Below are 9,602 nucleotides of genomic sequence, written 5' to 3'. Positions count from 1 at the left end.
ACAGTTCAATCACTGGCAGATGACCTTGAACTTGCTTAGGTAGGTTTTGTATTTTGTTACTGCAGATCTATGGAAAAATCCAAGATGTTCCCCAAGATCTACTACTTTGGCGTGACTCAATCCTGCCCTGTACTGTGTGCAGTCTTATTGTCAGTGAAGGACTCGCAGGGCTCCCCAGGTGGAGTCCTGGGGACAGCGGCCTGAGTGGCTCCCACTTCTCTGATGCCATGCTCCACACAGGCCTGCTGCTTTCTGCCATCCCTCACTCTCAACCTCACCTTTTCAGTTCTGGACCTCTGTGCCCTGCCCAGACCACTGCACTCTGTGCCACGGTGATAAAATCATCCATGGGAAAGTATGGAGCAATTGTGGGGTTCATCGCATAGGTTTCTCTTCTCTCAGGGATCCAAGTTATGAACTGCCTATTTTCCTTTGCCTAAACAATTGCTTCATATATGTTGTCCAGATTTATGATTGTTTATGGCAGTAGGGCTAGTCTGGTATCAGCTAATCCATAATGCCTAGAACTGGAAATCACAAGTAATATTTTTTCAAGACAGGATCTTGCTATATTGCCCAGGCTGACCTGTATGTAACTCCTGGCCTCAGGTATCCTCCCGCCTCAGCCCCCTGAGTTGCTGGGTTTACAGGTATGATCCAATGTGGCCAGTTCACAAGTAATTTCTTATGTGGGAGGTGACACTTGTCTCCACATCTTGATCCCCCAGCACTCTCCTTGACCTACTGCAGCCCAGCACTGCACTTCTCCTCCTGGACACATCTTGGCCCAGCTTCCATGATGCTCTTCTCTCCTAGCTCACACACCCCGCTGCTAAGTCCTCCTTGGTCTCTTTAAACACCCCTTCCTCAGACCATCTCCTTTATGCTGCATCCCCTGGAGACCTGCATGGACACTTTTCTCTCTTCCTGGTGACATTCACTAGGCTGCAGCTCATCCTTCCTTCTATCAATTCCCCAGTCGGTGCCTTCTATTTGTCTCTGTATTTGGGTATCCAGACACTATTTCCACCTGACATTGCAGGTGATGGACATTTACACTTCTTCAGTAGAATTTGGTATCTTTACCCCAAACCTGTTCCTCTTCATTTTCCCTCTGTCCTGCCACCCATATGCAAAAACAGGAGTGTGCATGTAGCCCTGGTCCCCCCACTACCCACATCTCACTTGCAGTGGGCCCCAAGTCCAGATTCTGAGATCCTACATCAAAGGGATAGGATCCCCCCTTTCATCCTCTACCAATAAGTGGTAGCTGTCATTAACACAGGTAGTAGCCACAAAGGTGAGGTTGCTGTGTTTATTGTTTCCAGGGTGTGGTGGAACAGAAGTTGCATCTGGCCCCTATAGTTTTTCTCTAGGGGCAGAGTCTGTGTAGGGGAGTGAGGAGGTGAGGAGTGTTCAGGAGCTCCCTGGGATCTGAACCATGGCCAGCATCCCCCCAGAGACAATCCTGAGGGGAAGCCCTGGGTGAGAACCACTGCACCAGAAATCTGACTGTGTGGGAGGTGGCTGTTGATTGTTGTCCTCTAGGCCCCGGGAGCTGTGGCAGCTTGAGGGTACCTCAGCCTAGAGGCTGACCTGTAATTGGGGCTACTTCAGGTCTACCTGCCTGTCATGCAGCTGGCCATAGTGAGAATTTGGGCCAGCCGAGGCCTCTGCTGAAGTCCTCCCTCTGGGTGTGTGCAGGTGTCTGGCCAGGCCAGGGACTGAAGAGCATTCAAGAGGAGCCCCAACCTGGCTGCAGCACCAGATGGGTCATTTGTTGTTGCTGCCTTGGGGGGGGGTCCCCTCTTCTTGTGATCATCCTGTATCAGAGTCTCTAAGCTCTGGTGGCCTCCCAGCCTGGGAATATGAAGAGGTGGGGGTAGCCTTGCCCTAAGCTTCTTTGGAGACTACCAAGAAAGAACAATGCAGGCAGGAGCCAGGCAGGAGTCATGCCATTCTGGGCCTTTGGCTCCATCCGCTGCCCCATCCTCCATGCAGTGGCTCTGCCAAAGTTACAGGGACTCTTGAGGTAAAGGGGGTGCCCAGGAATTGTGTAATGACTGTCAGAGTGAAAGACCTTGAACTTGAGGTTAGTGCATCTCCAAGAAAATGTTGAGAGGGTGGTGCCTGCTTCAGAGTCAGCTGAGTGGAATCCCTGAAGGGCAGAGTGAGAACACAGGACAATCCAAAGGAAGAAAACACAGATTTTTTTTTTTTTTTTGGTTGAGATAGAATCTTATTCTGTCGCCCAGGCTAGAGTGCAGTGGTGTCATCATAGCTCACTATAACCTTGAATTTCTGGGCTCAAGCAATCCTCTTCTTCAGCTTCCCAAGTAGCTGGGAGTACAGTATATGTCCCCACCACACTAAGCTGATTTTTAAATTTTTTTGTAGAAATATTTCCCAGGCTGGTCTTGAACTATAAGCCTCAAGTGATCCTCTTCCTTGGTGTCTGAAAGTGGTGGTATTACAGGCATGAGCCACTGTGCCTGGCCAAGAAAATACAGTTTTAAAACATGTTCCCTCCCACTCCTGACTCTATACTACCCACACCAACATTTTTGGTGAGGGAGGTGGAAGAACTTAGAGGGGAGAAATTATCTCTACTGGGGGAAGTGCCCTTGATCTTCATGTTCTGTTTCTGTCCTTATGATTCCTGGGCAATTAGAACAAAGTGGGCTTTGCAGGTATTTTTTCTTGCAATCCCTATTCCTGACCAGGACCTGGGGTGGGGGCTGGCATCTGGGCACAAAGCTGCCAACATAGGCCCTAGATCCCAGCCAGCCTCCTCCCTGCTCCCTTGCTGCTGTTTGTCTTCAGGCAAGTTACTTAACCTCTCAGGGCCCTGGTGTCCTCATTTGCAAAGAGCTGGTGGTAATAACATGTCTGGCACAAAGGAAGCACTCAAGAATGCTGGCTCTGACTGTAATTGCTTTGGCTATTTTCTGCTTGCTTTTGCCTGACACCTGTAAGTATGTCCATGCATGTAGCTTTCCATAATTACGGTGGCTGTGTACAAATTACGTTATATTTGGCGTCCCCCACGCACGAGGCTCTTATATCCACAGAATTCTCTCCCTTCCCACTTGTCACGTGGCCCCACATCTCCATCCACTGGCTTCGTTGTTTCTGCCAGGCCAATCCCCTGTGGGGGGCAATTTGGGTTGTTTCCAGTTTTTCAGCTATAAATAGCACTGCTGTGCATATCTTTATTACAAATTCCTTCTTGCCTCTGAAACCCTGAATAACTGAGCCTACAGGGAATCTAGTACCCGGTATGAGCTGCCTTACAAAACCCTCTGCGCTTCCTGGCCTGTTCCACCTGTGCCACACTGTGCCCTGTGCGTCAAAACCTGCATGGTCCTTGTTTTCAGCTGCTGGGGTGGCTGGATGGCGGGGTGGAGGGGTCACTTCCGCCCCGGCTCTTCTGTAACCCCAGGATTGAAAACAGGAACACATAGATGCTTGACACCATTCAAGTTCATGGACATAGAACCAACCAAACAAAAATTACAGGGAAAAAAGCCCTGCCAGCGTTTTCTAACGTGCTATGCCCTTAAACTTAAAAAGATGTGCACCTGGGGTGGAGTGAGGTGGTGGCCCTCTCCTGGTGGTGGAGAGGCACAGTGGTTTCCCTTGTTTACAAGCTTCATTTCCATAGTTTCCATAGTTTGTCATTTATATTTCCTGCTGAGTGGATTTATTTGGCTTTCCTTCAGTTATTCTTTTTAATTTTCTTGCAGTGATTCTCACTTTTGTACAATTTTTTGTGTGTGTGTGAGTTCCTTCGTCTCCTAATATTCGGTCTATTGCTAAAACTGTTCCATGTGACTGAACAAAAGTGTATCCTCCATATGGGATGTCAGTATTGGTGAATATTTCATGTACTTTTAAGTTGAGGTATAATTTACACACATAATTACATGAAACTTACATGTAAATTATATTTACATAAAATGCTCTTGATTTTATGGGTACAGTATGTTAAGTTTTTGACAAATATATACGCTTGTGTAACTACAGAAAAAAATACAGAACATTTCTAACATCCCAGAAAGTCCCCTTGAGTCCCTTGAAATCAGTCCCAGCACCAACCCAACTCTCTGCAAGACAGTTACTTTTCTGAATTCTTGACCACAGATTAGTTCTAGAATTTTGTAGAAATGGAATTATGCAGTGTGTATTCTTTGTGTCTGGCTTTTTTTGTTCAGCTTTCTGTCTGAGAGACTCATCCTTGTTGTTAAGTGTATCAGCTGTTATTTTTCATTTATATACATCAATTTGTTTACCTACAGTCCTGCTTATGGACGTTTACATTATTTCCAGTTTCAGCTACTGTGAATAGACCCACTATAAATGCCCCTGTAAAAGTTTCTTTCTTTTTCCCCCTCACATATGTTTTTATTTCTTTTGGGTCAATACCTGAAAGGGATTAGCAGATTATAGGAAAGGTATTTGTTTAGCTTTATAAAAAATAGCCAAACCGTTCTTCAAAGTGGCTGTCCTATGTGTGTGCATATTATCTTTGTATTATGTTTTGTGTCTGTCAACAATAGTAAATCCTAGCAGCCATCAGATGTTAGCACCTATCACAAAGTAGAACTGAGAAACCAATGCCTTATGCTCCATGGACTTTGGTTCTTCAGCAGTGATGACCACAGAATGAGTAGGGCATTGCACAGACAAGGTGGCAGAGACCACACTTGTCCCTGGCACCATTTTCCATTTGTTCTGCCGTAGATGCCCCACATCCCCACCTCCCTTACAGCTAAATTAACTCTTGTGATTTGGCTGTCAGTGGGGCCATATGGCAGAAAGCTGACTAGTACCTGCCATCTAGCCTCTCTTTCTCTATGCTGGGGACACAAATGTGATGACTGGATCTTCACATGGAAGCACCAGGAAGACAACGAATTCCAGATGCCAGAGGAGAAAGCTAGGGGCAGCCTGGTTCCTTAGAGATGCACAACCACCAAAGTGCTACCTCTGTACTTAGGGAAAGGAATGACTCCTGCCTTGTATAAGCCCCAGTGGTGAGCACAGAGATCTGTGTCTGCGCTGGGAACTTCAGGCTGACAGCCAGTCCTCTCACTTTAGCAGCTGCAGTTGGTGGCCACACAGGGTAGAATGGGAGGAGCCTGATACAGGGTCTTCTGACCCATGCTAGGAGGTAGTTCCATGACGACACATCCCTAGTCTCCAGAGAAGGAAGAGCTAGGAGCCACTCCCTGGCCATTTGGGATCTGCTCCTGTCAGCCTAGGCACTCACAGCTGATAAAGGTACCTGGTTTGGGGGATGAGATGGGACACTGTCCAGCCTTCTGGGGCCAGGGCCAAGGAGGAGTCAGACAAGAAGGGTCTGGAGGCCAGGGAGGCCCGGGGTATTCCAGGGAACCCTAGGCAGCCAGAGACCTGAAAAGCATGCAGTCAGGTGGCACCAAGCCCTAGCCCAGGAGTGGGCTGCTGTCATTTCCCTCCATTTGCCCAAGTCTGTGTTATCTCCCAGACAGGTGCTGGTGCCCACCTTATGCTTGCATTCCTAGTGAGAAGGAAGGAAGTCTGGGGAGTTCCCTCCCTGTGTCCTTGGCGGAGCTTCACCCATGGCCCAGGAGCTTACTGGTTAGCTTTATCGCTGTGCTTGTTAATCATCAAGGTGGCTTAAAATCCCTTGGAGGACTCAGGTGCCAAACAGAACCTGCAGATGAACTAACTGTTGACAAAATGCCTTCACTGCCTCTCTCTTCCCCACCTTCTCCATTCCTTAAAGATATCAGCTTGATCCAGCCCCTGGGCCCCTTCTGCCAACACCGATCCCCTCACCCTCTCAAGCCTGGTTTCTCTTTGTCATTCAGACTTCGGCTTAGATGTCACCTCCTTAGAAGGCCTTCCATGGACTCATCTCTGAAGTTGCTACCCTGTCACTCTCCAGAAGATCACCTGGCTTTAAATATACAAATAAAAACCCATCTCTACTCCATGTTTCTTGTTTGCTTATTGTCTGGTCTTGGGTGTCAGTTCTACAGAGGCAGCATCCTTATCTATCTTGTTCCCTGATGTGACTTGAGGTCCGAGCAGAGTACACCATAGCTGCACAAAGAATGCCTGTGACCACTCTTGAGCAGAACACAGTGGTTAAAGGCACTAACTATAAGGTCAGGAAGACCCGGGTGCCACTACTGGATTAGCTGTGTGACCTGAGGCCAGCTAGAGTCTGTCTGTGTCTCAGTTTCCACATTTGTAAAAGGGAGGTAATGACAGCGTGGTCATGAGGTTTCTATGAAGTGGTGGAAGCTGGACCTTTAGAATGGTTTCTGGCATGTGGTGAATGCATTGTAAGTTGTATGGATGGCTTTCATCACCACCATCACCATCATCATCATCACCTTCGTCACCACCATCACCATCATTAATACCGTCACTATCAACACTGTCATCCTCACCACCATCACTACCACCATCACCTGGCTTCTCTCTGTCATTCAGACTTCTGCTGTCACTTCCTTCATATGCTTGCCACAATATCCTGGATAGGCTGCCATGTCATGGGCCAGGTGATTGAGACTGCATGAAGTAGTGTCTTCCTGCTCTGGGACCCAGAGCCAGCTCTCCTGGGCAGATGGCTGAGCCTAGGAGAGGAGGTACAGTGACATCCTCCCACATGACAACAGTCACTGGAGGTGAGCGGGATAGGGCAGGCATGGCTTTCTTTGGGAGAATGAGCCCCATGTGCAGCACTTTTGGCTCTGCAGATGTGATGCTTGTTGCCATGGTGACTGTCCTAACAATAACCTCCCAGAACTAATATTCCCCATACCCGCCCCAGCTGCCACCTGGGAGGGAGAGCCCTCCTCGATTACGAAAGCAAGCTAGAAAGGACAAGGTGGGAAGTGGAGATGGCACAGGGGCAGGGTGGAGGGCATGGAGAAGGGCCCTTCCTGAAGGTGGGGGAAGGAGGAGGGGAAAGTCTGGGCCTTCTGACCAGAGCCCAAGCCAGATGAGAGGGCTTCTGGGGTCTGGGATCAGAAAGTCATCCTTGGAAGACATTCACCCTTCTTGCCTTTTCTCCCTGCTAGGGAGGAGCACTCTGGGTCTGGAGGTGAAGAGTGGGCTATTCTGTGAGTGGGCTATCCCTCAGCCCATCTGGGCTCAGTCGTCCCCCCTGTCTGGAATCAGCTGTTCCTCCTGTCCTCCCATGGCTGTACCATAGCACATGCTTATGCTTTAGCTCAGAGAAGGGGCTGCCCCGGGGTTTCTAGGGCCAACAGGAGAACAGGGGTGTTGGCGAGGCACAAGACACAGTGGGCCTCAACTTGTGCCACTTAGTGACCCCCAAACTTGTGGGGGGCCCTAGCCAACCTCCAAACCTTTTGAAAGGTGACCTCACAAAAGACTACGAAGATGGCTGCTATGTCCCCCTGCACAGGGGCTAGAGGATGCCTTGTGAGTATGTGTATGTTTTATGGATGTATCTGTGTGTATATGTGTGTATGTATGTATTTGCATGTGTGTGTTTGAGTGCATGAAAAGGCAAGGAAGCTTTATGGGGTAGTGGACTGTGAGTCCCAGCCATTCTTGACTGTGTGACTGTGGGTAAGTTACCTTAGCTCTCTGTCTGTTGTCCCATCTAGCTAAATGAGAGATGCTACGGATCTCTCATTATCCGTAGCTAAATGAGAGCTAAACGAGATAATGCATGCAACATGCACGCAAGTATCATCAATGTTAGTTGTCATTAGGATGCCAACATCACTTTATATCTCCTGAACATGCTAGTAGAAGTGTGTTTGACTTCACAGTAGCTTTGAAAGAGTCTGACTTACAGAGGGGTGTGATTTTGTTTTGTTTTGTTTGTTTTGTTGCTTGTAGTCTACTGTGTGGCCCCACCTCTTCTTTCTCAGCTCAAAAAGGCAAGGATGCAGATGCTCCCAGCAGGTGCTGGGAGAGGCTCCTATGGGGTTAAACACAATCTCAAGAACAAATGTCCAGTCCTTCCCTGGGGCCACCACAGTCTGTCTGTTAGGATGGCCCTAAGCTCACTGTGCCCAACCCTGGCACTGAGGCATGGATGGCATCGCCCTTCCTCCCTTTCTGCTGAAGTCAAGGCCATGTTACCTCTGCCTCCTCAGCACAGGACTTCCCCATGGAACCCAGCACTTGCCTTTAGCCTTAGAGTTTCTCAACCTCTAGCCTGCTCCCACATGCAAATAGGTTTCACACAGAGCAAGAATTTGTTGCCACTGGGCTTACTGATCGCCCAAATGTCTGTGCCAAAGGGATCCTGGCCTGGGAGGGCACTGGTGGCCCCCACTCCAGAATCTCTTCATCTGCTTCTTCATCCAGGTGAAGTTTATTGTAGCTTCTGGGGCTAGCCCTGGGCTGGCCTTGGGGTGAAAGAGATGAGAAGGACAGGTCTAGACTCTGTCCTGGGGTGGAGGGGTGGAGCAGTAAGCAGGTCATGTCAGGGTAGCAGTGTGACCCAAATCCACAGCTGGCTCCCTCCTCAGAGCCTCCCCAGGATGGCCCTGTCCAAGGAGTGTGGGGGTGCTGGAGCTGGGGGGGGTGTGTCTCAGGTCCTGGTTCTGGATGGCAGCCCTGATGGCAACCCTCAGGGAAGGCTCTTTTATGGGAAACCAGGTCAGCCCTGCCTCCCTGCTCTCTCCTCCTTGGCCTCCAGGACCACTTTCAAGAGGGACTTGGAGTGGATAGACGCTCTTCCTCTAGGCCAGAGCAAGGGGAAGGCTGAGAGATCAGGCCTGGAGAAGGGAAGTGTGTTCCCCTATTTGGGCAGGGTGGCTATGAGCTCTCAGGCCCCCAGAGGAGGCCTATGGAGCAGCCCCATTCTCCCCACCCCAGGGCCTCTCAGTCTGAATGCCAAATGCTCCCTCCTGGGAGCAGTGTGATGAAAACACTGGGAACTCCATTCTAATCACCTAGTGACCAGTCCTTGAAAGACAGAGGGAAGAAGGGGTGGGACCATGGGGAGGGAGCAGCCCCAGCTTCTCACTCACCCTAGTGTCCCACTGTGCATTCCAGGACTCCTGGGCAGCTCTGCCAGAACAGGTGGACCGGGCTGTGCCCTGTGTAGGGTGATGGAGACAGGACAGGAGGGATCTGGCAGCATTTCCTTCCCAGAAAGTGAGATCTGGGTCTTGTGTAGGGTGGCCCTGGAGCTCCTGGCATCCCATGTGGGCCCCAGTTCCCTCCTGCCGTCTGAAGGCTGTGGGCCTTCAGGGTAGAGACTAGACTGGGTTCATTGTGTTAGTTTTCTGTGTGCGTGGGAGCAGGGGCATAGCAAGCAGAATTGCTGGCTCAGGTGGCCTGCCTGTGCAGGGAGCGAGTGGGTGCAGGCGCGGGTGTCGGGAGCGGGTGTGGTGCGGGAGAGGGCGCGGGTGTGGGTATGTGCAAGGTGCGGGAGCACGCGGGCGTGGGTGCAGGTGCAGATGTGGACGTGTTGCGGGTGCCGGGCACGTATGTGGGTGCGGGTGTGTGCACCAGGCGCGGGTGCGGGCACAGGAGCAGCGTGTGCAGGGTGCGGGTGAAGCGCGTGCAGGGGGCGGCGGGCGGGGCAGGCGCGGCGGCGGCGGCGGTGACAGTGGCGC

Source organism: Otolemur garnettii, unplaced genomic scaffold (genome assembly GCF_000181295.1).
Source record: "Otolemur garnettii isolate 467f Iridium unplaced genomic scaffold, OtoGar3 scaffold00119, whole genome shotgun sequence".
NCBI classification, from domain to species: Eukaryota; Metazoa; Chordata; class Mammalia; order Primates; family Galagidae; genus Otolemur; species Otolemur garnettii.
This window is presented reverse-complemented; position numbering follows the sequence as displayed.